Source organism: Taudactylus pleione, unplaced genomic scaffold, assembly GCF_031769625.1.
Source record: "Taudactylus pleione unplaced genomic scaffold, aTauple2 ptg001755l, whole genome shotgun sequence".
NCBI classification, from domain to species: Eukaryota; Metazoa; Chordata; class Amphibia; order Anura; family Myobatrachidae; genus Taudactylus; species Taudactylus pleione.
The window spans coordinates 188,181-215,172 of record NW_028286152.1 but is presented as its reverse complement, the minus strand read 5'-3'; the positions used below and the strand labels follow the sequence as shown (position 1 = coordinate 215,172).

Here is a 26,992-nt window from a genome sequence, read left to right as displayed (position 1 = left end):
GATCACGTGGTAATGTAAGCGTCATCCGAAAGGCAATAGCCTAATGGTGCGTACACACTGGGCGAATAAAGTGGACGACTGAACGATATCGTTATCGTTCAGTCGTCCACTTTATCGTCCATTTTTAACACAAAAAAGATGAACGATGACGACGACGCGCGTTCCCGCGGGTCGTTCGTCATCCTCGTTCATCGGGCTGACATGCAGGCCAACCTGACGACCTCGTCAGGTTGCTGCATGTCAGGGAATGGGTGAGAGAGCCCGGCGCTGAACGATATCGCTAATGATATCGTTCAGCGGCTGTGCTCAATGTCATGAACGACATTGAGCACAGCCTGCCGGGGACACACTAGACGATATCGCTCAGGGAGCATATCGTCTAGTGTGTACATACCTTATGGCGCACCATGTGATATCGCGGGCGCCATTTTGATAAGAAAAACTACAAATCCCATAAAGTATAGGGATTTGCAGGAGAACAGCCTCACTAACCCGCTCGTATGTTTGTTATCACCTCGGATGGGAAACCTATAATGTCACATGATCCCTCTATCTTGAAATTAAAAAGTAATAAAACTTGCAATCACTAAATGGGATCTCTCTGAAATGTGGAGCTATATATCCAATGTCCAAACGTAAAATTGGACATAGCAGTAATATTTTAATCTAACTACAACTTCCATTATCAAAATAACATGGTGTGACACACGCCATCTAGATGGTTCAAAACCTAATAATATGACGAGAACTACGTGATATAACATGCAACATTTTAATCCTAACACTACATATCCTATGAGTTAAAGATGACTAGGTTATCTATAATAAATCTCATAACCGTCTCACTAATTCTGCATATATTAATTAAGGACCCCGGGCAAGAGACATGTTGCATCACTAGATCATTTAATGTGATCATAGTATATAAAATCTTACAAAGAATTTGGAAAAATTTACAGTTGCTTAGCAACCCAAAAAAGGGGAATGACCATAGCATTATAGCCGGTTTCCATCTTGTACATTACACATAATAAAATCAACATAATAAATACAATCAAATAGAAAACATGTTATAATAAAAACATATAGAATCAAAAATACTTTATAAAAACCACTTAATTTCAAAATCGGAGTTTAATCCTTTGGGTTTAAGTGTCTGAAGTTCATATATACAGCGCATCTCTGTTTTGGCGAGTCTGATATCCCTATCTCTAACCCGCCAATTGTCTCTAACACAGAAATATTTTAAACCCTTAATGGAACTGTCATGCTTTTCTTTGAAATGCATAGAAAAAGGATGATTCTCATGTATTGTATACATGTTCCGCCCATCTTATTTTCAACTGACGTTTGGTCTTCCCAATATATGTTAAATCACATTGGCAGGTCAACGCATATACAACATAATTGGTATGGCAGGTGATGAAATCTCTGATGGGAAAACTGTGTCCATTAATGGATACCTCAGTTATCTTAGATTGAGAGATTTTACATGCCTTGCACATTTTGCAATCTCCACACCTATAGAAACCTTTATTCCTAGGTAATAGTCGTCTTTCATTAAGAGGTAGCGCACTTAACACCAATATGTTTTTGATGTTAGGAGCTTTTCTATATAGAATTTTAGGTTTTACTGGCAATATCTCTTTCAAAATATCATCTTTCAATAGGATTTCCCAGTGTCTCTTGAATATACCTTCAATATGCCTATATTTGTTAGTAAATTGTGTACTGAAGGACACCATATATTTATTATTACGGTTTTTATTTTTATTGTCTTCCAACAAAGACTTCCTGTCAACCTTTTGCACTTCCTCCATATTGTATTTTAATTTAGAAGGACTATATCCTTTTTTGATAAAATTCCCAATCATTTCTTTAGCTTGGACTTCATATATGGAGTTATTAGAACAATTACGTCTAAGTCTTAATAGTTGTCCCTTTGGTACATTTTCCAACCACCGTGGAAGATGATTACTTTTTCTGTCAATATACGTGTTACAATCCGTAGGTTTCCTAAAATTGCTAGTCTCAATTTGACCATTAATCACGCAAATTTGCAAATCCAAAAAATTCACAGTATTCTTACTAATGGAAAAGGTAAGAACTATATTGAACAAGTTCTTATTAAGGTATAGACAAAACTCCTTCAGCTCTTCCTCATCCCCATCCCAAATAAATAAGATGTCGTCAATATAACGCCACCACTGCACCAGGTTTGCGCCCCAGCCATGTCCAGACCACACATGAGACTCCTCCCATTTAGACATAAAAAGGTTGACATAGCTGGGTGCAAACCTGGTGCCCATAGCTGTACCCACTAGTTGTTTATAAAAAAAACTCCATTAAAATAATTATTATTTTGTTATAAAAGGAAGATCACATCTGAAGGATACTAAAGATGTTTTAAATAAACAATGAAATAGAGTGGAAAGAAAACTATTCCCTTGTTATTGCACATGTATCATCATTATACACCATCATTGCCCATTCTCAAGGAATAGAAGCTATCCAAACAGCTTTAGAACGAGAAGATTTGGATGAAATTACCAATAGATTTATTCTTCATGGCATTAATTTTATCCTGAATAATAATTATTTTAATTTTAATGGAGTTTTTTTTATAAACAACTAGTGGGTACAGCTATGGGCACCAGGTTTGCGCCCAGCTATGCCAACCTTTTTATGTCTAAATGGGAGGAGTCTCATGTGTGGTCTGGACATGGCTGTGGCGCAAACCTGGTGCAGTGGTGGCGTTATATTGACGACATCTTATTTATTTGGGATGGGGATGAGGAAGAGCTGAAGGAGTTTTGTCTATACCTTAATAAGAACTTGTTCAATATAGTTCTTACCTTTTCCATTAGTAAGAATACTGTGAATTTTTTGGATTTGCAAATTTGCGTGATTAATGGTCAAATTGAGACTAGCAATTTTAGGAAACCTACAGATTGTAACACGTATATTGACAGAAAAAGTAATCATCTTCCACGGTGGTTGGAAAATGTACCAAAGGGACAACTATTAAGACTTAGACGTAATTGTTCTAATAACTCCATATATGAAGTCCAAGCTAAAGAAATGATTGGGAATTTTATCAAAAAAGGATATAGTCCTTCTAAATTAAAATACAATATGGAGGAAGTGCAAAAGGTTGACAGGAAGTCTTTGTTGGAAGACAATAAAAATAAAAACCGTAATAATAAATATATGGTGTCCTTCAGTACACAATTTACTAACAAATATAGGCATATTGAAGGTATATTCAAGAAACACTGGGAAATCCTATTGAAAGATGATATTTTGAAAGAGATATTGCCAGTAAAACCTAAAATTCTATATAGAAAAGCTCCAAACATCAAAAACAGATTGGTGTTCAGTGCGCTACCTCTTAATGAAAGACAACTATTACCTAGGAATAAAGGTTTCTATAGGTGTGGAGATTGCAAAATGTGCAAGGCATGTAAAATCTCTCAATCTAAGATAACTGAGGTATCCATTAATGGACACAGTTTTCCCATCAGAGATTTCATCACCTGCCATACCAATTATGTTGTATATGCGTTGACCTGCCAATGTGATTTAACATATATTGGGAAGACCAAACGTCAGTTGAAAATAAGATGGGCGGAACATGTATACAATACATGAGAATCATCCTTTTTCTATGCATTTCAAAGAAAAGCATGACAGTTCCATTAAGGGTTTAAAATATTTCTGTGTTAGAGACAATTGGCGGGTTAGAGATAGGGATATCAGACTCGCCAAAACAGAGATGCGCTGTGTATATGAACTTCAGACACTTAAACCCAAAGGATTAAACTCCGATTTTGAAATTAAGTGGTTTTTATAAAGTATTTTTGATTCTATATGTTTTTATTATAACATGTTTTCTATTTGATTGTATTTATTATGTTGATTTTATTATGTGTAATGTACAAGATGGAAACCGGCTATAATGCTATGGTCATTCCCCTTTTTTGGGTTGCTAAGCAACTGTAAATTTTTCCAAATTCTTTGTAAGATTTTATATACTATGATCACATTAAATGATCTAGTGATGCAACATGTCTCTTGCCCGGGGTCCTTAATTAATATATGCAGAATTAGTGAGACGGTTATGAGATTTATTATAGATAACCTAGTCATCTTTAACTCATAGGATATGTAGTGTTAGGATTAAAATGTTGCATGTTATATCACGTAGTTCTCGTCATATTATTAGGTTTTGAACCATCTAGATGGCGTGTGTCACACCATGTTATTTTGATAATGGAAGTTGTAGTTAGATTAAAATATTACTGCTATGTCCAATTTTACGTTTGGACATTGGATATATAGCTCCACATTTCAGAGAGATCCCATTTAGTGATTGCAAGTTTTATTACTTTTTAATTTCAAGATAGAGGGATCATGTGACATTATAGGTTTCCCATCCGAGGTGATAACAAACATACGAGCGGGTTAGTGAGGCTGTTCTCCTGCAAATCCCTATACTTTATGGGATTTGTAGTTCTTCTTATCAAAATGGCGCCCGCGATATCACATGGTGCGCGTTAGGCCATTGCCTTCCGGATGGCATTCACGTTACCACGTGATTCGCGTTATGTAGTGGTGCGTGACGCACTGTAATGATGTTCTGTTGGGAGCTGCGTAGAGACACGTGACTACAATGTCCAATTAAATATCTGGACATTGAGCATACGGTTTAAATACCAGAAGTGGTTTATGGGACATGTAGTTATTCCAAACAAGATGGCGGCCGTATGATCACACATGCTACACGTTTTGGTAAGTAATGCTAACTGTCCTGTATTATTATGTTATATGTGTTGCACTTTATTTAGGGTACATACTTATTCATTTCTACAGACATTCAAGTTGATAAAGACGCCGCAGAGCGTTGAAGCGCGTCCTAGTGTCTGTATTTTCTTACCCTGTGCAATCTACCTACCTACTTTAGCGTTATTCCCGGGATCCATCTTTACACTGTAGGATTGTTTGATGCACATAGGGTATGTTTATTATGTTATTATGTTTTTGGAATAAACTTTGGATTGTTAGTTAGTTATCCAGGGTGACTGTTTGGTCCCTTTATTTTTGGGGTGTCGTGGATCCTATCCATATGAGGAATCTGCGGATTTGTGGTTATTAAAGGAGACCCCTAAAGAAACTGCTACGTGGGTGCACCATATCTGACTAATGTAAGCACCATTCATTGTGATCACAGTGTGGATGCATTCTTTAAGGACGTTTTGACTATTCTCCTACAATCTACCTCCACTGTGGATCGGGACTGTTTTCACCTCTCCATCCATTTTCAGCACTGAAAGGTGTACTATATTTATAGCAAAAACTTTATCACAATAAGAGTTCTTTTCTCTTTTTTTCTATGTTCTTTGCATATGGACTGATTTAAATACGTTTGGAGTCTGTGAAAAAGGTTCGTTATCTGGAAACATCTCATTAGCGCGGATTTGTAAGATCATTTTCTATGAGGTCAAAAAAGATTACCAAGCGCAGTACCAGAGAGCAGACGTATGTAGGTCACGGAGGATAGCCAAGGGTCAAACCAGATTACCAAGTGCAGTACCAGGGAGCAGACATGTGCAGGTCATGGAGGAGAGCCAAGGGTCAAACCAGATTACTAAGAGCAGTACCAGGGAGCAGATGTGTGCAGGTCACAGAGAATAGCCAAGGTCAGAACCAGATTACCAAGTGCAGTATCAGGGAGCTGACATGTGCAGGTCACTGAGAATAGCCATGTCAAACCAGAATACCAAGCTCAGTACCAGGGAGCAGATGTATGCAGGTCACAGGATAGCCAAGGGTCAAACCAGAATACCAAGCATAGTTCCAGGGAGCAGATATGTGCAGGTCACGGAGGATAGCCAAGGTCACCAGATTACCAAGCGCAGTACCAGGGAGCAAACGTGTGCAGATCACGGAGGATAGCCAAGGTCAGAACTGGATTACCAAGCGGAGTACCAGGGAGCAGATGTATGCAGGTCACAGAGAATAGCTAAGGTCAAACCAGAATGCCAAATGCAGTACCAGGGAGCAGACGTGTGAAGGTCACAGAGGATAGCCACAGGTCAAAAAAGATTACCAAGCGCAGTACCAGGGAGCAGACGTGTGAAGGTCCCAGAGGATAGCCATGGGTCAAACCAGATTACCAAGCGCAGTACCAGGGAGCAGACGTATGCAGGTCAAGGAGGATAGCCAAGGTTAAACCAGATTATTAAGCGCAGTACCAGGGAGACGTATGCAGGTCATGGAGAGTAGCCAACGGTCAAACCAGAATGCCAAATGCAGTACCAGGGAGCAGACGTGTGCAGGTCACGGAGGATTGCCAAGGTCAGGTAACGGAATCGCAAGCAGGAACGCTCAGGGCTGATGGCAAGGTTTCTCGACACCCTGGGCAAAGCATCAGCCTACTGCCCCCTACCTCCATATTACCCTCTTCCCAGCACCTCGCACACTTGGCTGTGGTAAGATAAAAAGCCCAGCCTAGAACACGGTACTGTATGCAGGAGACTTTGCAGAATGTGTCGCAGGTTATTGTTACACAACGTCGAGTCCTTATATCAGGACATTACCGAAAAGATTGTGTGTCCAAGTTGAATATAGTGTATGAAAGGTGTATACAGGGGACTTGTACTATGCAGTACATTGAGGCAGAGTAGCAGCCTCAGGGGAGGTCACTTCCAATGGAGGCCGGTTATTGTGACCTTGTAGAGTAATTGTCCCTGGGGATTCAGTAAAAGTCAGTTTGTCTACATAGAGCGTAGTATATATTGAGGATCCTGGCAGTGAGCTGGATGGAGGGTGAATTATCGTACTCCAGGGAGTAGTCCCTGTCCCAAGACAAAATAAAATAAATGTAACTATTTTTATAGAAAAAAGAATGTTGCCAGTAGTGAAGCCCATAGACAGCAACACTATCCCCAAAGGGTGTGGATCATTAGGTCTACAGTAAACAGGTAGACAATAGAAGTTAGACAGACAATAGGTCGACAGGGTCTGAAGGTCGACACACTAAAGATCAACTGGTAAGGTCGACATTGTCATTAGGTCGACACAAAAATGGTTGACATGTTTTTTCTAGTCCTAATCTTCACCCTAACCCTCCACTTGGTGCCTAACCCTCCATCCTAGTGCCTAACCCTAACCGTCCCTTCTAGTGCCTAACCCTCCCTCCTGGTGCCTAACCCTCCATCCTAGTGCCTAACCCTCCCTCCTGGTGCCTAACCCTAACTGTCCCTTCTAGTGCCTAACCCTCCATCCTGGTGCCTAACCCTCCATCCTGGTGCCTGACCCTAACCGTCCCTTCTAGTGCCTAACCCTCCCTCCTGGTGCCTAAAACTCCATCCTAGTGCCTAACCCTCCATCCTAGTGCCTAACCCTCCCTCCTGGTGCCTAACTCTCCAGCCTGGTGCCTAACCCTAACTGTCCCTTCTAGTGCCTAACCCTCCATCCTGGTGCCTAACCCTCCATCCTAGTGCCTAACCCTAACCGTCCCTTCTAGTGCCTAACCCTCCATCGTAGTGCCTAACCCTAACCCTCCATCCTAGTGCCTAACCCTCCCTCCTGGTGCCTAACTCTCCAGCCTGGTGCCTAACCCTAACTGTCCCTTCTAGTGCCTAACCCTCCCTCCTGGTGCCTAACCCTCCATCCTAGTGCCTAACCCTCCATCCTGGTGCCTAACCCTAACCGTCCCTTCTAGTGCCTAACCCTCCATCCTAGTGCCTAACCCTCCATCCTGGTTCCTAACCCTCCATCCTAGTGCCTAACCCTCCATCCTGGTGCCTGACCCTAACCGTCTTTCTAGTGCCTAACCCTCCCTCCTGGTGCCTAACCCTCCATCCTAGTGCCTAACCCTAACCCTCCCTCCTGGTGCCTAACCCTCCATCCTGGTGCTTAACCCTAACCCTCCATCATAGTGCCTAACCCTAACTGTCCCTTCTAGTGCCTAACCCTCCATCCTGGTGCCTAACCCTAACTGTCCCTTCTAGTGCCTAACTGTGGCCGGAGGCTGACCACACGTGTTTAAAATGTTTGCCACGGCGCTGAAAGGGTTAACCCCCTGTGCTGCGGCGTCATATTTAAAGAGACAAAGAGCGCTTGGTGCCATGTTTAAATGTATTGCCGGCGCTAGGCGCCAAGTGTTTATACATTAAAACGTATTTAAGATGGTATGTGCAGCACTAAGCCAGGACATGTATTCAAAATGTATGATTTTAAATGTAAACTGGGTTTAAATGCACTTATAGAAATGTAACATGTCCTGACCTTTGGAGACAAACTGCTGGTTAGACGTCCTCACCTAGGGATGGATATGGTAATTACCCTATAGCCTGGCAGCCTCACCTAGGGATGGATATGGTAATTACCCTATAGCCTGGCAGCCTCACCTAGGGATGGATATGGTAATTACCCTAGCCTGGCAGCCTCACCTAGGGATGGATATGGTAATTACCCTATAGCCTGGCAGCCTCACCTAGGGATGGATATGGTAATTACCCTATAGCCTGGCAGTGGGGATGGATATGGTAATTACCCTAGCCTGGCAGTGGGGGGTTAGGTGGTGACTGAAGAAGCCTTTCCTATGTAATGCGGGCTAGGGAGACTCCTGTGTGTCTGTGTACGATACCAAGCATAGGTGTAAAAGACAAGCAGTTTGTGCTTAGGAAACCAAATGTTTTTGGGTGGCATCAAGGAAATTGGTTTCATTTCTGTGAAATGTAAGACGTATTTATTTATGTTTTGTGAGATAGAATGATTGGCTAGAAGGAACATAGGGTGGATTTGCCCCCCTGTGATGTTGTGTGTAAGAATGATATAAAAAGAGGGACTGTGAGCCCTGTATGGGTACAACCCTGTAACTTCTTTGAGGAGAAGAGCTGCTGATAATATTCCTGTATGTGATACATCTTTGTGAATCCTGTGTGGAGAAGAATTGCTGTAATATCTTATGTATGCTGATTATTCCCCTTCAATCCGAAGGGAGGGTCTTTTTTAAGACTGAGAGCAATAAACACCTTTGCCTTTAAATTCTACTATATCTGTATCCTGCGACCAACAGAATTGCACAAAACGCTATTCCGTTCTCCTGCTGTTCTGGGTAAGTGCGCCATGTCTCCAAGTTCAAGCCCTCTGCCAGCTACCGTGCAGACCTGGTCTATTGTGAGGGATCAGGTGGGAACAGCAGACACCAAACAGGAGGTGTGTCCGTAGTTGGTCAACTCATACGCAGCAGAAGTGGTTCCAGGTGCCTAGGCTGGAGCCTTATTGTACGTAAAAAGCGGTTCCAAACGCCGTTGGTAGAGTTTGGTGGTGGCAGCATCATTACACGCCCACGGCGTAGTGGGCGGAGTCAGTGACAGGCGGTCACTGACGGTGAGTGGGAGTCCAAAAGCGCTAACCCGTGAACAGGGACGGCCTAGGCGAAAGGCATCCGGTCACACTAACCCTCCATCCTGGTGCCTACCTCCCTCCTGGGGCCAAACCCTAACCCTCCCTCCTGGTGCCTAACCCTCCCTCCTGGTGCCTAACCCTAACCGTCCCTTCTAGTGCCTAACCCTCCCTCTTGGTGCTTAACACTCCATCCTGGTGCCTAACCCTAACTGTACCTTATAGTGCCTAACCCTCCATCCTGGTGCCTAACCCTCCATCCTGGTGCCAAACCCTAACCCTCCATCCTAGTGCTTAACCCTAACCATCGGGGTAAGTGCCTAACCCTCGGTAAGTGCCTAACCGTAACCCTATAAAAAAACATACCAACAATTTCTATGTCGACCATATGTGTGTCGGACTAATGACCCTGTTGACTTTCAGTACCTGTCAACCTTTAGTGTGTTGACCTTCAGACCCTGTCTACCTATTGCCTGTCTAACTTCCATTGTCTACCCAAACATTGTCTACCTATTTACTGTCGACCTAATGACCGGATACCATCCCCCAAATCCCCATTTATAATATATAAATGCCAATGTAACGTGCTACAATGTACTGTAAAACACCTCAGCCATATAACCACAACACATAGTGATTTATAACTGGTGGGGTGAGTAAATAAACATGGAGACTCCCAAAGCAAAATGCAATAAGTGTCAACTAAGGAGAGAAAGTGCCGGACAGACAGCAGATGCCGCACAGAGAAGCTCTCTCCAGCCAGAGACACGATCTCTAATCTTTACATATAAGCACCTTCGTAATCAGCAGCCTTCCTCCCATAGATTGTGCTGTGATCCAACCTGATGGCTGCGAGTCTACCTCAGAGCCGCTATTACTACGCAGAGCGCCACTATTACTACACAGAGCTGCTATTACTACGCAGAGCGCCACTATTACTACACAGCTGCTATTACTACGCAGAGCCACTATTACTACACAGAGCTGCTATTACTACGCAGAGCGCCGCTATTACTACGCAGAGCCACTATTACTACACAGAGCTGCTATTACTACGCAGAGCGCCGCTATTACTACGCAGAGCCACTATTACTACACAGAGCTGCTATTACTACGCAGAGCGCCGCTATTACTACGCAGAGCCACTATTACTACGCAGAGCGCCGCTATTACTACGCAGAGCAACTATTACTACGCAGAGCCACTATTACTACACAGAGCTGCTATTACTACGCAGAGCCACTATTACTACACAGAGCTGCTATTACTACGCAGAGCGCCGCTATTACTACGCAGAGCCACTATTACTACACAGAGCTGCTATTACTACGCAGAGCGCCGCTATTACTATGCAGAGCCACTATTACTACGCAGAGCGCCACTATTACTACGCAGAGCCACTATTACTACGCAGAGCCGCTATTACTACGCAGAGCACCGCTATTACTACGCAGAGTACCGCTATTACTACGCAGAGCCGCTATTAATACATAGAGACACTATTACTACGCAGAGCCACTATTACTACACAGAGCCACTATTACTACGCAGAGCGCCGCTATTACTAAGCAGAGCCACTATTACTATATTAATACATAGAGACACTATTACTACACAGAGCCACTATTACTACACACAGCCGCTATTACTGCGCAAAGCCACTATTACTACGCAGAGCCACTATTACTGCGCAGAGCACCACTATTACTGCACAAAGCCACTATTACTATGCAGAGCCGCTATTACTACGCAGAGCCGCTATTACTGCGCAAAGCCACTATTACTACGCAGAGCCGCTATACCTGCGCAAAGCGCCGCTATTACTACGCAGAGCGCCACTATTACTATGCAGAGCCACTATTACTGTGCAAAGCGCCTCCATTACTACGCAGAGCCACTATTACTATGCAGAGATGCTATTACTGCGCAGAGCCACTATTACTGTGCAAAGCGCCTCCATTAATACACAGAGACACTATTACTGCGCAAAGCGCCTCCATTACTACGCAGAGCGCCGCTATTACTACGCAGAGCCGCTATTACTACGCAGAGCCACTATTACTATGCAGAGCTGCTATTACTGTGCAGAGCGCCACTATTACTATGCAGAGCGCCGCTATTAATACGCAGAGACACTATTACTATGCAGAGCCACTATTACTGCGCAAAGCGCTGCTATTACTACGCAGAGCCACTTACTACGTAGAGCCGCTATTACTACATAGCCACTATTACTATGCAGAGCCACTATTACTGCGCAAAGCGCTGCTATTACTACGCAGAGCGCTGCTATTACTACGCAGAGCCACTTACTACATAGAGCCGCTATTACTACACAGAGCCGCTATTACTGCGCAAAGCGCTTCTATTACTACGCAGAGCGCTGCTATTACTACGCAGAGCCACTATTACTGCGCAGAGCCACTATTACTACGCAGAGCCACTATTACTACGCAGAGCCGCTATTACTGCGCAAAGCCACTATTACTACGCAGAGCCACTATTACTGCGCAGAGCGCCACTATTACTATGCAGAGCTGCTGTTTCTATGCAGAGCCGCTATTACTGCGCAGAGCGCCACTATTAATACGCAGAGACACTATTACTATGCAGAGCCACTAAAACTATGCAGAGCCGCTATTACTACATTGCCACTATTACTATGCAGAGCCACTATTACTGCGCAAAGCGCTGCTATTACTACGCAGAGCCACTTACTACGTAGAGCCGCTATTACTACAAAGAGCCACTATTACTGCGCAAAGCGCCTCTATTACTACGCAGAGCGCTGCTATTACTACACAGAGCCACTATTACTGCGCAGAGCCGCTATTACTACGCAGAGCCACTATTACTATGCAGAGCCACTATTACTGCGCAAAGCGCCGCTATTACTATGCAAAGCCACTATTACTACGCAGAGCCGCTATTACTGCGCAAAGCGCCGCTATTACTATGCAGAGCGCCACTATTACTATGCAGAGCCGCTATTACTACACAGAGACACTATTACTATGCAGAGCCACTATTACTACACAGAACCACTATTACTGCGCAAAGTGCCTCTATTACTATGCAGAGTGCCGCTATTACTACGCAGAGCCGCTATTACTACACAGAGACACTATTACTATGCAGAGACACTATTACTACACAGAACCACTATTACTGCGCAAAGTGCCTCTATTACTACGCAGAGCGCCGCTATTACTATGCAGAGTCACTATTACTGTGCAGAGCCGCTATTACTATGCAGAGCTGCTATTACTGCGCAAAGTGCCGCTATTACTACGCAGAGCCACTATTACTATGCAGAGCAGCTATTACTGTGCAGAGTGCCGCTATTACTATGCAGAGCCACTATTACTACGCTGAGCCGCTATTACTGCGCAAAGCGCCTCTATTATGATGCAGAGCACCACTATTACTATGCAGAGCGCTGCTATTACTGCACAGAGGCACTATTACTATGCAGAGCCGCTATTACTACGCAGAGTCACTATTAATACGCAGAGCCACTATTACTACGCAGAGCGCCGCTATTACCATGCAGAGCCGCTGCCTTCTTGGCAGAATGACTGGCAGGGACTGGATCCTCTCAGATCCAGCCCTGCCGCCGACAACCACACAGGTGCCGGGTTCTGCAAATGCCGGGTGCAGCCCCGATGACGTCGCGAGCCATGATTGGCTCTCGGTGGCCATCTTGGAATTTCAAAGATGGCCGCTGCGATCCAATCACGGCTTGTGACGTCATTGAAGGCGGCAGTTGAAGAGGACACCAGAAACCCTCGGGAGGTGGCAGCCAGGCAAAGATGTCAGAAGTCCTAGTGGGCAGCAGCCATGAGAAAGAACTGACACGGGCTGCTGCCCACTAGGTGAAGACGTCGAAGCGCTGGTTGGTTGGTGCCCACCAGGCGAAGACACCAGAAGTACTAGTGGGTTTGGTTTGAGCTAGGCTGTAGTCAGGGGCATAACTAGGTATTTGAAGGCCCCATAGCAAAAGTGTGTAAGGGCCACTATGTACCACCCAATCGTGACAAATGTATATAACACATGTAACTTTGATCAGGAAGATGGGTCCCCCTAAGTGCTGGGCCCCATATCAGCTGCACCCCTTGCACCTATGGTAGTTATGCCCATGTCTATGGTTATTGTTAAGCTGTGGTCAGTGTTAGTGTTAGGCTGTGGTCAGTGTTAGTGTTAGGCTGTGGTCAGTGTTAGTGTAGGCTGTGGTCAGTGTTAGGCTGCGGTCAGTGTTAGTGTTAGGCTTTGGTTAGGGTTAGGTTGTGTTTAGTGTTATGGCAGGCTGCAATTTGAGTTAGTGTAGGCTGTGGTCAGTGTTAGTGTTAGGTTGTGGTCAGTGTGAGGGTTAGGTTGTGTTTAGTGTTATGGCAGGCTGCAATTTGGGTTAGTGTTAGGCTGTGGTCAGTGTTAATGTTAAGCTGTGGTCAATGTTAGGCTGTGGTCATTGTTAGGGTTATGTTGTGTTTAGTGTTATGGCAGGCTGCAATTTGGGTCAGTGTTAGGCTGTGGTCAGTGTTAGGCTGTGGTCAGTGTTAGGCTGTGGTCAGTGTTAGGCTGTGGTCGGTGTTAGGCTGTGGTCGGTGTTAGGCTGTGGTCGGTGTTAGGCTGTGGTCGGTGTTAGGGTTAGGCTGTGGTCATGTTAGGCTGTGGTCAGTGTTATGTTAGGCTGTGGTCAGTGTTAGTGTTAGGCTGTGGTCAGTGTTAGGCTGTGGTCAGTGTTAGTGTTAGGCTGTGGTCAGTGTTAGACTGTGGTCAGTGTTAGTGTTAGGCTGTGGTCAGTGTTAGGCTGTGGTCAGTGTTAGTGTTAGGCTGTGGTCAGTGTTAGGCTGTGGTCAGTGTTAGGCTGTGGTCAGTGTTAGGCTGTGGTCAGTGTTAGGCTGTGGTTAGTGTTAGGCTGTGGTTAGTGTTAGGCTGTGGTCAGTGTTAGGGTTAGGCTGTGGTCAGTGTTAGACTGTGGTCAGTGTTAGGCTGTGGTCAGTGTTAGGGTTAGGCTGTGGTCAGGGTTAGGCTGTGGTCAGTGTTAGGGTTAGGCTGTGGTCAGTGTTAGGGTTAGGCTGTGGTCAGTGTTAGGGTTAGGCTGTGGTCAGTGTTAGGGTTAGGCTGCGGTCAGTGTTAGGCTGCGGTCGGTGTTAGGCTGCGGTCGGTGTTAGGCTGCGGTCGGTGTTAGGCTGCGGTCGGTGTTAGGCTGCGGTCGGTGTTAGGCTGCGGTCATTGTTAGGCCGTGGTCAGTGTTAGTGTTAGGCTGTGGTCGGTGTTAGGCTGTGGTCGGTGTTAGGCTGTGGTCGGTGTTAGGCCGTGGTCGGTGTTAGGCCGTGGTCAGTGTTAGTGTTAGGCTGTGGTCGGTGTTAGGCCGTGGTCGGTGTTAGGCTGCGGTCGGTGTTAGGCTGCGGTCGGTGTTAGGGTTAGGCTGTGGTCAGTGTTAGGGTTAGGCTGTGGTCAGTGTTAGGGTTAGGCTGTGGTTAGTGTTAGGCTGTGGTCAGTGTTAGGGTTAGGCTGTGGTCAGTGTTAGGTTGTGGTCAGTGTTATGTTAGGCTGTGGTCAGTGTTATGTTAGGCTGTGGTCAGTGTTAGGCTGTGGTTAGTGTTAGGCTGTGGTCAGTGTTAGGGTTAGACTGTGGTCAATGTTAGACTGTGGTCAGTGTTAGACTGTGGTCAATGTTAGGCTGTGGTCAATGTTAGGCTGTGGTCAGTGTTAGGCTGTGGTCAGTGTTAGGCTGTGCTTAGTGTTAGGCTGTGCTTAGTGTTAGGCTGTGCTCAGTGTTAGGCTGTGGTCAGTGTTAGCCTGTGGTCAGTGTTAGCCTGTGGTCAGTGTTAGCCTGTGGTCAGTGTTAGGGTTAGGCTGAGGCTTAGGGTATGACCAAAGTTTGATGTGAGCTAGACTGTTTTAATGTTGGGGTTGGGGTAAGGCTGCAGTTAGGGTTGCCTGTTCTGTAGACAGTCCCTCAATTTACAACACCTGATACCAGGTTTAGGGTGTTGTACCCCACACCCAGGAGGTGTCATCATGGGGAAATGGGAGGTTTTAAAATGATGAACCCAATGCTTTTGAGGCATTTCCAGTTCTGTTGGAGTGTGTGTTAGCTCCTTGCAGGAGCAGGACGTATATAGAGAGTCTGGCAGCCTACCACCAGGAGAAGGTCCAGCGAATTATACAATGCCAAAGCATATGCTCCCTCAGGAGCTGTCCCAGGTGCACCGTGGGTGACTTTCTGGTACGCCCTACCCTTGTGCAGGTAAAGGACCATCAGGCTCAGAAGTCACAGGACCCACTGGCCAGAATCGGAAAAGCTGCATACAGTGAAGCTTGATGTCACCAGCAGCTTCTCTCTCAGTGGGACCCTGTTTAGCAGCCTCCCTCACAGACTTTCCCTAGCCCAGGCGGGTAAGTGTGGCTGAGTAACTGTGCTTCTACTTCTAATACTGAAGGCATAACTGTATTAGGGACATGGTAGGATCCTCAGAGTGTGGCTAATGCTACTGGCAATTCTGTATATATTATATACTAGCTGGGATACCCGGCACCTGGGTTGAAGACTGGACCCTGAAGTACACCTGCAGCCTTTATTTATTTACATTATTCTTGCCTATAACCCCATTCCATTCATCCTGAAATAGTGGCATAACTACTGTGGGTGTGGCTGCTATGGTGCCCGAGCTGCCTCTGGCCCACCACTCCTCCAGCACCAAGTCACGCACATAAGGTGGGCCGGTCCAGTCAGGGCCATCGATAGAGGCCCGGGTGTTAGTGATGTTGATTTGGTCCTGGACTGCCAGCTGATTATAGCTGGTGCACTGGTGAGCAGTCATGGAGAGACCAATCAGCAGTGGCAGCTCATGATTGGCTGTCGGTCCATGAGCTCCGATTGGCTCATGACTAATGCCAGATTCAAATTGCGCCGGCGCAGTCTGTCCATGTCTGCCGGTGTGCCAGCTGTAATTAGCTCAAGGCACAGCCCCAAATCCACACCTGCTGGCTGCTGACGGCACACAGGGGAAGGTTAGAGGCTGCTGGAATGACACAGGGAGGCGAGTTGCTGAGGGGGAATAATGTCTAAGGGGCACTACTACTATGTGGCATAATCTGTAAAGGGTATAATGTCTAAGGGGCACTACTGCTGTGTGGTATAATCTGTAAAGGGTATAATGTCTAAGGGGAACTACTACTATGTGGCATATTGTGTTATATGGGGCACTACTACTATGTGGCATATTGTGTTATATGGGGCACTACTGCTGTGTGGCATAATCTGTAAAGGGTATAATGTCTAAGGGGAACTACTACTATGTGGCATATTGTGTTATATGGGGCACTACTACTATGTGGCATATTGTGTTATATGGTGCACTACTGCTGTGTGGAATATTGTGTTATATGGGGCACTACTACTATGTGGCATATTGTGTTATATGGGGCACTACTACTATGTGGCATATTGTGTTATATGGGGCACTCCTGCTGTGTGGAATATTGTGTTATATGGGGCACTACTACTATGTGGCATATTGTGTTATATGGGCACTACTACTATGTGGCATAATCTGTAAAGGGTATAATGTGTAAGGGGCACTACTGCTGTGTACAGTGTTCTAGTTACACCCTTCCATACAAACACAGAGGCTTCTGGATTTAATATGATCTTGCATGAGACATACAGTATGAGGGTAAATTAAGCTTTCTCACAGGTTTTTGTCAGACTGCCACTTTCACTGGAGCCCTGTGACCTATGTAATATAAGTGTCCCCATTTTTAGGGTTTGTGTGACAATGTGTGGCCCTGACAGAGGGCCTGATTCAGACCCGCTCGCGAGTGCTAATAGAGCCAAAAGCACTCCAGGGCTTGCGGCAGCGAGACCCTACCGCAAGGGTCTTGTCGCAAGCCCGATGGTCACAAAAGGTCTTGACCATCGTGACCATCATTTTGGCAGCTCGCTATCTCCTGTTACTGATATCTCTCCTGTCACTGATATCTCCTGTCACTGCTATCTCTACTGTCACTGCTATCTCTACTGTCACTGCTATCTCTCCTGTCACTGATATCTCCTGTCACTGATACTCTCCTGTCACGGCTCTCTCCTGTCACTGCTACTCTCCTGTCACTGCTACTCTCCTGTCACTGCTACTCTCCTGTCACTGCTACTCTCCTGTCACTGATATCTCCTGTCACTGCTCCTCTCCTGTCACTGCTCCTCTCCTGTCACTGCTACTCTCCTGTCACTGCTGCTCTCCTGTCACTGCTGCTCTCCTGTCACTGCTGCTCTCCTGTCACTGCTGCTCTCCTGTCACTGATATTCTCCTGTCACTGATACTCTCCTGTCACTGCTGCTCTCCTGTCACTGCTGCTCTCCTGTCACTGCTGCTCTCCTGTCACTGCTGCTCCCCTGTCACTGCTGCTCCCCTGTCACTGCTGCTCCCCTGTCTCTGCTATCTCCTGTCACTGCTATCTCCTGTCACTGCTATCTCCTGTCACTGCTATCTCCTGTCACTGATACTCTCCTGTCACTGCTACTCCCCTGTCACTGCTACTCCCCTGTCACTGCTACTCCCCTGTCACTGCTACTCCCCTGTCATTGCTCCTCTCCTGTCACTGCTCCTCTCCTGTCACTGCTCCTCTCCTGTCACTGCTCCTCTCCTGTCACTCCTGTCTCCTGTCACTGCTATCTCCTGTCACTGCTACTCTCCTGTCACTGCTACTCTCCTGTCACTGCTATCTCTCCTGTCACTGCTACTCTCCTGTCACTGCTACTCTCCTGTCACTGCTACTCTCCTGTCACTGCTACTCTCCTGTCACTGCTACTCTCCTGTCACTGCTCCTCTCCTGTCACTCCTGTCACTGCTACTCTCCTGTCACTGCTACTCTCCTGTCACTGCTACTCTCCTGTCACTGCTACTCTCCTGTCACTGCTACTCTCCTGTCACTGCTACTCTCCTGTCACTGCTACTCTCCTGTCACTGCTACTCTCCTGTCACTGATCTCTCCTGTCACTGATCTCTCCTGTCACTGCTCCTCTCCTGTCACTGCTCCTCTCCTGTCACTGCTTCTCTCCTGTCACTGCTTCTCTCCTGTCACTGCTACTCTCCTGTCACTGCTACTCTCCTGTCACTGCTACTCTCCTGTCACTGCCACTCTCCTGTCACTGACACTCTCCTGTCACTGACACTCTCCTGTCACTGACACTCTCCTGTCACTGACACTCTCCTGTCACTGACACTCTCCTGTCACTGACACTCTCTTGTCACTGCTATCTCCCGGGTAAGGCCACCTGCGTTACTTTCCACACTTCCCATACATTAGTACATTAGTATATTAGTATGTGGATATTAGTATGGGGACATTAGTATGGGGACATTAGTATATTAGAATGGAGACATTTGTACATTAGTATGGGGATATTAGTACATTAGTATGGGGATTTTAGTACTTTAGTATCTGGATATGAGTACATTAGTATGGGGATAATGGTACATTAGTATGGGGATATGAGTACATTAGTATGTGTACATTAGTATGGGGATATTAGTACATTAGTATGGGGATATTAGTACATTAGTATGGGTACATTAGTATGGGGATATTAGTACATTAGTATGGGGATATTAGTACATTAGTATGGGGATATTAGTACATTAGTATGGGTACATTAGTATGGGGATATTAGTAAATTAGTATGGGGATATTAGTACATTAGTATGGGTACATTAGTACATTAGTATGGGTACATTAGTATGGGTACATTAGTATGGGTACATTAGTACATTAATATGGGGATATTAGTACATTAGTATGGGGATATTAGTACATTAGTATGGGGATATTAGTACATTAGTATGGGTACATTAGTATGGGGATATTAGTAAATTAGTATGGGGATATTAGTACATTAGTATGGGTACATTAGTACATTAGTATGGGTACATTAGTACATTAGTATGGGTATATTAGTACATTAGTATGGGTACATTAGTATGGGTACATTAGTACATTAATATGGGGATATTAGTACATTAGTATGGGGATATTAGTACAATAGTATGGGTACATTAGTATGGGGATATTAGTACATTAGTATGGGTACATTAGTATGGGGATATTAGTACATTAGTATGGGGATATTAGTACATTAGTATGTGTACATTAGTATGTGTACATTAGTATGTGTACATTAGTATGGGGATATGAGTACATTAGTATGGGGATAATGGTACATTAGTATGGGGATATGAGTACATTAGTATGTGTACATTAGTATGGGGATATTAGTACATTAGTATGGGGATATTAGTACAAGAGTATGGGTACATTAGTATGGGGATATTAGTACAATAGTATGGGTACATTAGTATGGGTACATTAGTATGGGGATATTAGTACATTAGTATGGGTACATTAGTATGGGGATATTAGTACATTAGTATGGGGATATTAGTACATTAGTATGTGTACATTAGTATGTGTACATTAGTATGGGGATATGAGTACATTAGTATGGGGATAATGGTACATTAGTATGGGGATATGAGTACATTAGTATGTGTACATTAGTATGGGGATATTAGTACATTAGTATGGGTACATTAGTATGGGGATATTAGTACATTAGTATGGGGATATTAGTACATTAGTATGGGGATATTAGTACATTAGTATGGGTACATTAGTATGGGGATATTAGTACATTAGTATGGGGATATGAGTACATTAGTATGTGTACATTAGTATGGGGATATTAGTACATTATTATGGGGATATTAGTAAATTAGTATGGATACATTAGTATGGGGATATTAGTACATTAGTATGGGGATATTAGTACATTAGTATGGGGATATTAGTACATTAGTATGGATACATTAGTATGGGGATATTAGTACATTAGTATGGGGATATTAGTACATTAGTATGGGGATATTAGTACATTAGTATGGGTACATTAGTATGGGGATATTAGTAAATTAGTATGGGGATATTAGTACATTAGTATGGGTACATTAGTATGGGTACATTAATATGGGGATATTAGTACATTAGTATGGGGATATTAGTACAATAGTATGGGTACATTAGTATGGGGATATTAGTTCATTAGTATGGGTACATTAGTATGGGGATATTAGTACATTAGTATGGGTACATTAGTATGGGGATATTAGTACATTAGTATGGGGATATTAGTACATTAGTATGTGTACATTAGTATGTGTACATTAGTATGGGTACATTAGTACATTAATATGGGGATATTAGTACATTAGTATGGGGATATTAGTACATTAGTATGGGTACATTAGTATGGGTACATTAGTACATTAGTATGGGTACATTAGTACATTAGCACGGGTACATTAGTACATTAATATGGGGATATTAGTACATTAGTATGGGGATATTAGTACATTAGTATGGGTACATTAGTATGGGGATATTAGTACATTAGTATGGGTACATTAGTATGGGGATATTAGTACATTAGTATGGGGATATTAGTACATTAATATGGGGATATTAGTACATTAGTATGGGGATATTAGTACACTAGTATGGGTACATTAGTATGGGTACATTTGTATGGGGATATTAGTACATTAGTATGGGGATATTAGTATGGGGATATTAGTACATTAGTATGGGGATATTAGTACATTAGTATGGGGATATTAGTACATTAGTATGGGGATATTAGTACATTAGTATGGGTACATTAGTATGGGTACATTAGTACATTAGTATGGGTACATTAGTATGGGTACATTAGTACATTAATATGGGGATATTAGTACATTAGTATGGGGATATTAGTACACTAGTATGGGTACATTAGTATGGGTACATTAGTATGGGGATATTAGTACATTAGTATGGGGATATTAGTATGGGGATATTAGTATGGGGATATTAGTACATTAGTATGGGGATATTAGTACATTAGTATGGGTACATTAGTATGGGGATATTAGTACATTAGTATGGGGATATTAGTACATTAGTATGGGTACATTAGTACATTAATATGGGGATATTAGTACATTAGTATGGATACATTAGTATGGGGATATTAGTACATTAGTATGGGTACATTAGTATGGGGATATTAGTACATTAGTATAGGTACATTAGTATGGGGATATTAGTACATTAGTATGGGTACATTAGTATGGGGATATTAGTACATTAGTATGGGGATATTAGTACATTAGTATGGGTACATTAGTATGGGTACATTAGTACATTAATATGGGTATATTAGTACATTAGTATGGGGATATTAGTACATTAGTATGGGCACATTAGTATGGGGATATTAGTACATTAGTATGGGCACATTAGTATGGGGATATTAGTATATTAGTATGGGGATATTAGTACATTAGTATGGGTACATTAGTATGGGGATATTAGTACATTAGTATGGGGATATTAGTACATTAGTATGGGTACATTAGTACATTAATATGGGGATATTAGTACATTAGTATGGGGATATTAGTACATTAGTATGGGTACATTAGTACATTAGTATGGGTACATTAGTACATTAGTATGGGTATATTAGTACATTAGTATGGGTATATTAGTACATTAGTATGGGTACATTAGTATGGGGATATTAGTACAATAGTATGGGTACATTAGTTTGGGGATATTAGTACATTAGTATGGGGATATTAGTACATTAGTATGGGTACATTAGTACATTAGTATGGGTACATTAGTACATTAGTATGGGTACATTAGTACATTAGTATGGGTATATTAGTACATTAGTATGGGTACATTAGTATGGGTACATTAGTACATTAGTATGGGGATATTAGTACAATAGTATGGGTACATTAGTACATTAGTATGGGTGTATTAGTACAATAGTATGGGTACATTAGTATGGGGATATTAGTACATTAGTATGGGTACATTAGTACATTAGTATGGGGATATTAGTACAATAGTATGGGTACATTAGTATGGGGATATTAGTACATTAGTATGGGTACATTAGTACATTAATATGGGGATATTAGTACATTAGTATGGGGATATTAGTACATTAGTATGGGTACATTAGTATGGGGATATTAGTACATTAGTATGGGGATATTAGTACATTAGTATGGGTACATTAGTACATTAGTATGGGTACATTAGTACATTAGTATGGGTATATTAGTACATTAGTATGGGTACATTAGTATGGGTACATTAGTACATTAATATGGGGATATTAGTACATTAGTATGGGGATATTAGTACAATAGTATGGGTACATTAGTTTGGTGATATTAGTACATTAGTATGGGGATATTAGTACATTAGTATGGGTACATTAGTACATTAATATGGGGATATTAGTACATTAGTATGGGTACATTAGTATTGGGATATTAGTACATTAGTATGGGTACATTAGTACATTAGTATGGGTACATTAGTACATTAGTATGGGTACATTAGTATGGGTACATTAGTACATTAATATGGGGATATTAGTACATTAGTATGGGGATATTAGTACATTAGTATCGGGATATGGAAATTATGTATTTTCAGAATGTGATGGAGTTACTACAGGTCACTATGAGGTGACGTATAGCAGGTGACAGTTACCTGTGTCAGCATGGGCAGGTCCTCCGCTCCCTCCAGCGCTCCCTGGTCCCTCCTCCGGCTCCGTCAGCTGCTCTGACACTGTGCTCTACAGGCAGAACACAGTAAAGTTTAGAAGAAAAAAAACACAGTGTCAGAACAGCAAATGGAGCCGAAGGTGGCTGCAGCGGCCAAGTAAGTGGGGGACGGGGGAGGTGAGCAGATGGGGGAGGGGGTGTTGGGGGACACACAGAATTAACATAGCTGTAGGCAGTGCTGTGCATGCGCTGCTCTTAATATCGCATGCTCAGCACTGATTACAGCTGCGGTAAGGTACAGCCCTGATTACAGCTGCGGTAAGGTACAGCCCTGATTACAGCTGCGGTAAGGTAGAGCGCTGATTACAGCCGAGGTTAGGTAGAGCGCTGATTACAGCCGGGGTAAGGTAGAGCGCTGATTACAGCCGGGTAAGGTAGAGCGCTGATTACAGCCGGGGTAAGGTAGAGCGCTGATTACAGCCGGGGTAAGGTAGAGCGCTGATTACAGCCGGGGTAAGGTATAGCGCTGATTACAGCCGGGGTAAGGTAGAGCGCTGATTACAGCCGGGGTAAGGTAGAGCGCTGATTACAGCCGCGGTAAGGTAGAGCGCTGATTACAGCCGCGGTAAGGTAGAGCGCTGATTACAGCCGCGGTAAGGTAGAGCGCTGATTACAGCCGCGGTAAGGTAGAGCGCTGATTACAGCCGCGGTAAGGTAGAGCGCTGATTACAGCCGCGGTAAGGTAGAGCGCTGATTACAGCCGCGGTAAGGTAGAGCGCTGATTACAGCCGCGGTAAGGTAGAGCGCTGATTACAGCCGCGGTAAGGTAGAGCGCTGATTACAGCCGCGGTAAGGTAGAGCGCTGATTACAGCCGCGGTAAGGTAGAGCGCTGATTACAGCCGCGGTAAGGTAGAGCGCTGATTACAGCCGCGGTAAGGTAGAGCGCTGATTACAGCCGCGGTAAGGTAGAGCGCTGATTACAGCCGCGGTAAGGTAGAGCGCTGATTACAGCCGCGGTAAGGTAGAGCGCTGATTACAGCCGCGGTAAGGTAGAGCGCTGATTACAGCCGCGGTAAGGTAGAGCGCTGATTACAGCCGCGGTAAGGTAGAGCGCTGATTACAGCCGCGGTAAGGTAGAGCGCTGATTACAGCCGCGGTAAGGTAGAGCGCTGATTACAGCCGCGGTAAGGTAGAGCGCTGATTACAGCCGCGGTAAGGTAGAGCGCTGATTACAGCCGCGGTAAGGTAGAGCGCTGATTACAGCCGCGGTAAGGTAGAGCGCTGATTACAGCCGCGGTAAGGTAGAGCGCTGATTACAGCCGCGGTAAGGTAGAGCGCTGATTACAGCCGCGGTAAGGTAGAGCGCTGATTACAGCCGCGGTAAGGTAGAGCGCTGATTACAGCCGCGGTAAGGTAGAGCGCTGATTACAGCCGCGGTAAGGTAGAGCGCTGATTACAGCCGCGGTAAGGTAGAGCGCTGATTACAGCCGCGGTAAGGTAGAGCGCTGATTACAGCCGCGGTAAGGTAGAGCGCTGATTACAGCCGCGGTAAGGTAGAGCGCTGATTACAGCCGCGGTAAGGTAGAGCGCTGATTACAGCCGCGGTAAGGTAGAGCGCTGATTACAGCCGCGGTAAGGTAGAGCGCTGATTACAGCCGCGGTAAGGTAGAGCGCTGATTACAGCCGCGGTAAGGTAGAGCGCTGATTACAGCCGCGGTAAGGTAGAGCGCTGATTACAGCCGCGGTAAGGTAGAGCGCTGATTACAGCCGCGGTAAGGTAGAGCGCTGATTACAGCCGCGGTAAGGTAGAGCGCTGATTACAGCCGCGGTAAGGTAGAGCGCTGATTACAGCCGCGGTAAGGTAGAGCGCTGATTACAGCCGCGGTAAGGTAGAGCGCTGATTACAGCCGCGGTAAGGTAGAGCGCTGATTACAGCCGCGGTAAGGTAGAGCGCTGATTACAGCCGCGGTAAGGTAGAGCGCTGATTACAGCCGCGGTAAGGTAGAGCGCTGATTCCAGCCGCGGTAAGGTAGAGCACTGATTCCAGCCGCGGTAAGGTATGTATAGGCAGGGAAATGTATCTATGTCCCGAAAAGCTGTCATCACAAAAATGACAACATTTCGGAATAGATAGTTATGGGGAGGAGGAATGATGAATAGATCCGGTAATTTGGTAGAACGCCATGCCAGCTCTTCCCCTAATTACCTCCAGAGAGTTATAAGTAATGATGAATAGGCCCCACTGTCTCTTGGCACTTTGCTGCTCTCAGTGTCCTCCTCACTCTGCTGCCATCTCTATAGCCTGGGCTTGTGCAGCTTCCCCTACACACTCCTGGCAGCTGCTTCACTCCATCATTAGCACACACCACACTGCTCCTCTCATGCTCCACACTGCTGCTTCTCCTCTCCCCAGACTTCCGGGATCTCTGTCTCAATCAGGGCACAGGCTGCATACACGTGCTGCTTCCCTACAGCCAGCTCTGGGTCCTAAAGTCCTCTTTGAAGACAGGAGATATCAGTGACAGGAGAGATCAGTGACAGGAGAGTAGCAGTGACAGGACGGTATCAGTGACAGGAGAGTATCAGTGACAGGGGAGTAGCAGTGACAGGAGAGATCAGTGACAGGAGAGTAGCAGTGACAGGACGGTATCAGTGACAGGAGAGTATCAGTGACAGGAGAGTATCAGTGACAGGATGGTATCAGTGACAGGATGGTATCAGTGACAGGATGGTATCAGTGACAGGAGAGTAGCAGTGACAGGAGAGTAGCAGTGACAGGAGAGTAGCAGTGACAGGAGAGTAGCAGTGACAGGAGAGTAGCAGTGACAGGAGAGTAGCAGTGACAGGGGAGTAGCAGTGACAGGAGGAGAGATCAGTGACAGGAGAGTAGCAGTGACAGGAGAGTATCAGTGACAGGAGAGTATCAGTGACAGGAGAGTATCAGTGACAGGAGAGTATCAGTGACAGGAGAGTAGCAGTGACTGGAGAGTATCAGTGACAGGATGGTAGCAGTGACAGGAGAGTAGCAGTGACAGGAGAGTAGCAGTGACAGGGGAGTAGCAGTGACAGGAGAGGAGAGTAGCAGTGACAGGAGAGTAGCAGTGACAGGAGAGTAGCAGTGACAGGAGAGTAGCAGTGACAGGACGGTATCAGTGACAGGAGAGTATCAGTGACAGGAGAGTATCAGTGACAGGATGGTATCAGTGACAGGAGAGTATCAGTGACAGGAGAGTATCAGTGACAGGAGAGTATCATTGACAGGATGGTATCAGTGACTGGAGAGATAGCAGTGACTGGAGAGTAGCAGTGACTGGAGAGTAGCAGTGACTGGAGAGTAGCAGTGACTGGAGAGTAGCAGTGTGAGGAGACAAGGGAAAAGGACTTCTAGGGCTTGTCTGCATGTTGAAAAGAGTTAACCCCATGACCCATTGCTGTGTTCTTTAATTGAAGCCCTCAGTCTGCATGTCTTATACAGGAAGTTTGTCAGCAGCAGACAGCAAGGAAGTGTTTCTGTTACAAAGCCCTCCTCCTTCCTCTCTGCAAAGACTGACACCAGAGCCCACCAGTGAGAGAGAGAGGGAAGTAAGGTGGTGCAGCAAGGGGAATTGTGGGTAGTGTGTGAGTACAGTGTGACTCTGAAGGTTGGGGTGTTGTCCCCTCTCAGTGTCTTAAGCTATTTAGCAGCTCTGTGTGCCCTGCTACAGCTGGCCAGGTAGGGAAGAGATATACAGCAGCTGGAAAGGACTTTGCTGAACTCTGAGTGGACTGTAATGATATAACCCTGCTTACTGTGCTGGATTTCTGTGTCTCCATGAATAAAGTTCATCATTCCTTCATTATAACCTGCTCCACTGTGTGATCCCTGAACCCCAGGATACCCAGGTCACCCAGTATCCTCACATTTGGCGGCAGTGGTGAGAAGTCACACAGTTCCTGCAGTAAT

General features: G+C 44.7%; 1 protein-coding gene across 1 annotated transcript in view; it reads right to left on the bottom strand.

The window, feature by feature from the left end:
* The window catches only part of GBX1 (gastrulation brain homeobox 1), a 60,133-nt gene that overhangs the window by 6,055 nt on the left and 27,086 nt on the right, over window positions 1-26,992 (bottom strand). The gene's annotated exons all lie outside the window — the stretch shown is intronic.